Below are 7462 nucleotides of genomic sequence, written 5' to 3'. Positions count from 1 at the left end.
GTATTTATTTTTTCGAAATTCTTGAAGATGAATTCTAGAGTTTCATGATGATTTGTTGAATTCTGGCTGGCTGAGAAGCCATGTCTAATCTCATTGGACCGAGGTTTCAAATTATCATCACAAGAGCTTGTTGATCTTTATCAATCTTGCTTTTGGAACAGTGATCTGCTAAGGCTTGGCTGGCCATTGGCCATGTCTAGTGTTTTGGACCGAAGCTTTCTTTGAAAGCTTGGCTGGCTGTGAAGCCATGTCTAATTCCTGGACCGGAGTCTTAGACTAGCATTGCACTGATTCCTGGAATTCTCATTAAGAATTTTGATATCTTCTTCCTTTTAATTTTCGAAAAACACAAAAAATTTAAAAAAATCATAAAAGCCAAAAATTTCTTGTTGAGTCTAGTGTCTCATCTTAAGTCTAGTGTCAATTGCATGCATTCATTCATGTGTATTAAGGATTCTCAAGTAATTCTTGATAATTTTTGTACTCTGATCTTTGAATTCAATTGACTTGAGTGTTTTGTGTGTCTCATATGCATTTTCATTCTGTTAGTGTCAGTAGTATACAAACTGCTAAGTTTGGTGTCTTGCATGCATTGTTATTTGATTCTTGTTGCATTTTGATTTTTCCTTATTATTAAAAATCCAAAAATATTTTTAATTTGTGTCTTCTCAAGTCAATAATACAGAGAATTGAAGATTCAGAACATGGTGCAGAGGAATTATACAGAAAAAGCTAGGCGTTCAAAACGCCCAGTGAAGAAGGACAGACTGGCGTTTAAACGCCAGCCAGGGTACCTGGTTGGGCGTTTAACGCCCAAAAAGGTATAGTTTTGGGCGTTAAACGCCAGAATGTGCACCATTCTGGGCGTTTAACGCCAGGATGGCACAAGGGGGAAGATTCTGTTTTTCAATGCAATTTTTTTCAGGTTTTCAAAGTTTTTCAAATTCAAATCTTTTTCAAATCATATCTTTTCAATCAAATATTTTTCAAAATCAATTTCTTTCCTTTTTCAAAGATACTTACTATCAATTAATGATTTGATTCAACATTTCAAGTAGGTTGCCTTTTCTGTTGAGAAAGGTTTAATGTTTGAATCATATCTTTTCTTGTTAGTCAAGTTTTTAATTTTTCAAAATCAAATCTTTTTAAAATGTTTTTCAAATCATATCTTCTCAATCACATTTTTTAAAACCAATCATATTTTCTTAACCACATTTTTTTTCAAAATAATTTTCAATCAAATCTCTTTGATTTCTAATTTCAAAATCTTTTAAAAAATCACTTTATTTCTTTCCCACTTTCATTTTCGAAAATTAAGTAATGTTTTTCAAAAATGTTTTCAAAATTTTTACTTAATTTTCGAAAACCACTTCCCTCCTTCTCACATCCTTCTATTTATGAACTAACACTATTCCTTAATGCAAAATTCGAACTCCATCTCCTTTGATAAGTTCGAATTTTCTACTTCTGTCTTCTACTCTTCTTTTCCTCTGACACTTCAAGGAATCTCTATACTGTGACATAGAGGATTCCACATTTCTTGTTCTCTTCTCTCTCATATGAGCAGGAGCAAAGACAAAGGCATTCTTGTTGAGGCTGATCCTGTACCTGAAAGGACCTTGAAGAGAAAGCTAAGAGAAGCCAAAGCACAACTCTCTTTAGAGGACCTGACCGAATTCTTCAAAAGAGAAGAACACATGGCAGCTGAAAACAACAATGCCAACAATGCAAGGAAGGTGCTGGGTGACTTTACTGCACCTACTCCCGATTTCTATGGGAGAAGCATCTCTATCCCTGCCATTGGAGCAAACAACTTTGAGCTTAAGCCTCAATTAGTTTCTCTAATGCAACAGAATTGCAAGTTCCATGGACTTCCACTGGAAGATCCTCATCAGTTTTTAGCTGAGTTCTTGCAAATCTGTGACACAGTCAAGACTAATGGGGTTGACCCTGAGGTCTACAGACTTATGCTATTCCCTTTTGCTGTAAGAGACAGAGCTAGGACATGGTTGGACTCACAACCTAAAGAAAGCCTGGACTCTTGGGAAAAGCTAGTCAATGCCTTCTTGGCAAAGTTCTTTCCACCTCAAAAATTGAGTAAGCTTAGAGTGGAAGTCCAAACCTTCAGACAGAAGGAAGGAGAATCCCTCTATGAAGCTTGGGAAAGATACAAACAACTAATCAGAAAGTGTCCTTCTGATATGCTTTCTGAATGGAGCATCATAGGTATTTTCTATGATGGTCTCTCTGAACTATCCAAGATGTCTTTGGATAGCTCTGCAGGAGGATCTCTTCATCTGAAGAAGACGCCTACTGAAGCTCAAGAACTGATTGAAATGGTTGCAAATAACCAATTCATGTACACTTCTGAAAGAAATCCTGTGAACAATGGGACTAGTCAGAAGAAAGGAGTTCTTGAGATTGACACTCTGAATGCCATTTTGGCTCAGAATAAAATATTGACCCAACAAGTCAATATGATTTCTCAAAGTCTGTCTAGAATGCAAAATGCACCAAGCAGTACTAAGGAAGCTTCATCTGAGGAAGAAGCTTATGATCCTGAGAACCCTTCAATGGAAGAGGTGAATTACATGGGAGAACCCTATGGAAACACCTATAATCCTTCATGGAGGAATCATCCAAATCTTTCATGGAAGGATCAACAGAGACCTCAACAAGGTTTCAATAACAATAATGTTGGAAGAAACAGGTTTAGCAATAGCAAGCCTTTTCCATCATCTTCTCAGCAACAGACAGAGAGTTCTAAGCAGAATACCTCTGACTTAGCAACCATGGTCTCTGATCTAATCAAAACCACTCAAAGTTTCATGACTGAAACAAGGTCCTCCATTAGAAATTTGGAAGGACAAGTGGGTCAGCTGAGCAAGAAAATTACTGAACTCCCTCCTAGTACTCTCCCAAGCAATACAGAAGAAAACCCAAAAGGAGAGTGCAAGGCCATTAACATGGCCGAATTTTGGGAGGAAGAAGAGGCAGTGAACGCCACTGAGGAAGGCCTCACTGGGCGTCCACTGGCCTCCAATGAGTTCCCCAATGAGGAACCATGGGAATCTGAGGCTCAAAATGAGACCATAGAGATTCTACTAGACTTACTTCTGCCATTCATGAGCTCTGATGAGTATTCTTCCTCTGAAGAGGATGAGTATGTCACTGAAGAGCAAGTTGCTAAATACCTTGGAGCAATCATGAAGCTGAATGACAAGTTATTTGGAAATGAGACTTGGGAGGATGAATCCCCTTTGCTCACCAAAGAACTGGATGACTTGTCTAGGCAGAAACTGCCTCAAAAGAGACAGGATCCTGGGAAGTTTTCAATACCTTGTATCATAGGCACCATGACCTTCAAGAAGGCCTTTTGTGACTTAGGGTCAAGTGTAAACCTCATGCCCCTCTCTGTAATGGAGAAGTTAGGGATCTCTGAGGTGCAAGCTGCAAAAATCTCACTAGAGATGGCAGACAACTCAAGAAAACAAGCCCATGGACTTGTAGAGGATGTTCTGGTTAAAGTTGAAAACCATTACATCCCTACTGATTTCATAGTCCTAGAGACTGGGAAGTGCATGGATGAATCCATCATCCTTGGCAGACCCTTCCTAGCCACAGCAAAGGCTGTGATTGATGTTGATAGAGGAGAGTTGATCATTCAAGTGAATGAAGAATCCTTGGTGTTTAAGGCTCAAGGATATCCCTCTGTCATCATGGAGAGGAAGCATGAAGAGCTTCTCTCAAGGCAGAGCCAAACAGAGCCCCCACAGTCAAACTTTAAGTTTGGTGTTGGGAGGCCACAACCAAACTCTAAGTTTGGTGTTGAACCCCCACATTCAAACTCTAAGTTTGGTGTTGGGAGGTCCCAACATAGCTCTGAGCATTTCTGAGGCTCCATGAGAGTCCTCTGTCAAGCTACTGACATTAAAGAAGCGCTTGTTGGGAGGCAACCCAATGTTATATTTTATCTATTTTATTTTGTTATTTTCTCTTTTTTGTAGGTTGATGATCATGAGAAGTCACAAAATCAATGAAAAAAGCAAAAACAGAATGAAAAACAAGAAGAAAAACAGCACACCCTGGAGGACGCACCCACTGGCGTTTAAACGCCAGTGAGGTTAGCTGTTGGGCGTTTAACGCCCAGTCTGGCACCATTCTGGGCGTTTAACGCCAGAAAGGGGCACCAGACTGGCGTTAAACGCCAGAAATGGGCAAGAAGCTGGCGTTAAACGCCAGAAATGGGCACCAGCCCGGCGTTTAACGCCAGAATTGGCACAAAACGTGTTTTTTCTTGCTATTTGGTGCAGGGATGACTTTTCCTTGACACCTCAAGATCTGTGGACCCCACAGGATCCCCACCTACCCTACCACTCTCTTTCTCTTCTTCACCCATTCACCAATCACCTCAACACCTCTTCCCCAAAAACCCTTCACCTATCAAATCCCATCTTTCTCTTCACCACTCACATCCATCCTTCTTAAAACCCCACCTACCTCACCATTCAAATTCAAACCACTTTCCCACCCAAACCCACCCCCAAATGGCCGAACCCTACCCTTCCCCTTCTCCTATATATACCCTCCTTCACTCCTTCATTTTCACAACATACACACCACTTCTCCCCTTCTTGGCCGAAAACAAAAGCCATTCCATTTCCCCTCATTTCTTCTTCTTCTACTCTCTTCTTTCTTCTTTTGCTCGAGGACGAGCAAACCTTTTAAGTTTGGTGTGGTAAAAGCATTGCTTTTTGTTTTTCCATAACCATTTATGGCATCCAAAGCCGGAGAAACCTCTAGAAAGAGGAAAGGGAAGGCAAAAGCTTCCACCTCTGAGTCATGGGAGATGGAGAGATTCATCTCAAGGGTGCATCAAGACCACTTCTATGAAGTTGTGGCCTTGAAGAAGGTGATCCCCGAGGTCCCTTTTTCACTCAAAAAGGGTGAATATCCGGAGATTCGACATGAGATCCGAAGAAGAGGTTGGGAAGTTCTTACCAACCCCATTCAACAAGTCGGAATCTTGATGGTTCAAGAGTTCTATGCCAATGCATGGATCACCAAGAACCATGATCAAAGTCTGAACCCGAATCCAAAGAATTATCTTACTATGGTTCGGGGGAAATACTTGGATTTTAGTCTGGATAGTGTGAGAGTGGCGTTCAACTTGCCCATGATGCAAGGAGATGAACATCCTTACACTAGAAGGGTCAACTTTGATCAAAGGTTGGACCAAGTCCTCACGATCATATGTGAAGAGGGCGCCCAATGGAAGAGAGATTCAAAAGGGAAGCCGGTTCAATTAAGAAGGCATGACCTCAAGCCCGTGGCTAGAGGATGGTTGGAGTTCATCCAACGCTCAATCATTCCCACTAGCAACCGGTCCGAAGTTACCATAGACCGGGCTATCATGATCCATAGCATCATGATTGGAGAAGAAATAGAAGTTCATGAGGTTATAGCCCAAGAACTCTATAAGGTGGTGGACAAGTCCTCTACCTTGGCAAGGTTAGCCTTTCCTCATCTCATTTGTCACCTCTGTTATTCAGTTGGAGTTGACATAGAGGGAGACATTCCCATTGATGAGGACAAGCCCATCACTAAGAAGAGGATGGAGCACACAAGAGACCCCACTCATCATGAGATCCCTGAGATTCCTCAAGGGATGCACTTTCCTCCACAAAACTATTGGGAGCAACTAAACACCTCCCTAGGAGAATTGAGTTCCAACATGGGACAACTAAGGGTGGAGCATCAAGAACACTCCATCATCCTCCATGAGATTAGAGAAGATCAAAGAATCATGATGGAGGAGCAACAAAGACAAGGAAGAGACATTGAGGAGCTCAAGCACTCCATAGGATCTTCAAGAGGAAGAAAGAGCCGCCATCACTAAGGTGGACCCGTTCCTTAATTTCCTTGATCTTATTTCTTCTGTTTTTCGAATTTTATGCTTATGTTTATCCATGTTTGTGTCTTGTGATCATTAGTGTCTTAGTGTCCATGCCTTAAAGTTATGAATGTCCTATGAATCCATCACCTTTCTTGAATAAAAACGTGCTTAAATTAAAAAAGAAAAAGAATTGCATGAATTTTGAATTTTATAACAGTTTAATTATTGTGATGTGGTGGCATTACTTTTGTCTTCTGAATGTATGCTTAAACAGGGCATATGTATCTTGAATTTGTGGTTCATGAATGTTGGCTCTTGAAAGAATGATGAAAAAGGAGACATGTTACTGAGGATCTGAAAAATCATTACAATGATTCTTGAAGCAAGAAAAAGCATTACTATTCAAAAAAAAATCGAAAAAAATTGAAAAAGAAAAGAAAACGAAAAAAAGAGAGAAAAAGAAAGAAATAAAGTTGTGATCCAAGGCAAAAAGAGTGTGCTTAAGAATCCTGGACACCTCTAATTGGGGACTCTAGCAAAGCTGAGTCACAATCTGAAAAGGTTCACCCAATTATGTGTCTGTGGCATGTATGTATCCGGTGGTAATACTGGAAGACAAAGTGCTTTGGGCCACAGCCAAGACTCAATAAATAGCTATGTTCAAGAATCATCATACTTTACTAGGAGAATCAATAGCACTATCTGGATTCTGAGTTCCTAAAGAAGCCAATCATTATGAATTTCAAAGGATAGAGTGAGATGCCAAAACTATTCAGAGGCAAAAAGCTAAAAGCCCCGCTCATCTAATTAATACTGATCTTCACAGATGTTTTTGGAATTCATTGCATATTCTCTTCTTTTTATCTTATTTGATTTACAGTTGCTTGAGGACAAGCAACAATTTAAGTTTGGTGTTGTGATGAGCGGATAACTTGTACGCTTTTTGGCATTGTTTTTAGTATGTTTTTGGTATGATATAGTTAGTTTTTAGTATATTTTTATTAGTTTTTAGTTAAAATTCACTTTTCTGGACTTTACTATGAGTTTGTGTGTTTTTCTGTGATTTCAGGTAATTTCTGGCTGAAATTGAGGGACCTGAGCAAAAATCTGATTCAGAGACCAAAAAGGACTGCAGATGCTGTTGGATTCTGACCTCCCTGCACTCGAAGTTGATTTTCTGGAGCTACAGAAGCCCAATTGGCGCGCTTATAACGGCGTTGGAAAGTAGACATCCTGGGCTTTCCAGCAATATTGATAGTCCATACTTTGCCCAAGATTTGATAGCCCAAACCGGCGTTCAAAGTCACCTTCAAGATTTCCAGCGTTAAACGCCGGAACTGGCACCCAAATGGGAGTTAAACGCCCAAACTGGCACTAAAGCTGGCGTTTAACTCCAAGAAGAGTCTCTACATGAAAATGCTTCATTGCTCAGCCCAAGAACACACCAAGTGGGCCCGGAAGTAGATTTTTATGTCATTTACTCATCTCTGTAAACCTTAGGCTACTAGTTCTCTATAAGTAGGACCTTTTACTATTGTATTTGGAGACTTTGATAGCTATCTTCAT

At 40.2% G+C, this 7462-nt stretch overlaps 1 non-coding gene across 1 annotated transcript; it reads right to left on the bottom strand.

Moving 5' to 3' along the window:
- Positions 1-2099: 2099 nt before the first annotated feature.
- Positions 2100-2207, bottom strand: LOC112700440 (small nucleolar RNA R71). The gene has a single exon (XR_003153349.1). It is a non-coding gene; the product is annotated as a small nucleolar RNA R71 (small nucleolar RNA).
- Between the last annotated feature and the right edge of the window lie 5255 nt (positions 2208-7462).

The sequence above is a fragment of the Arachis hypogaea genome, chromosome 6, assembly GCF_003086295.3.
Source record: "Arachis hypogaea cultivar Tifrunner chromosome 6, arahy.Tifrunner.gnm2.J5K5, whole genome shotgun sequence".
Taxonomy (NCBI): Eukaryota; Viridiplantae; Streptophyta; class Magnoliopsida; order Fabales; family Fabaceae; genus Arachis; species Arachis hypogaea.
The sequence above is the reverse complement of the archived record's forward strand: the minus strand, read 5'-3'. Positions and strand labels throughout refer to the sequence as shown.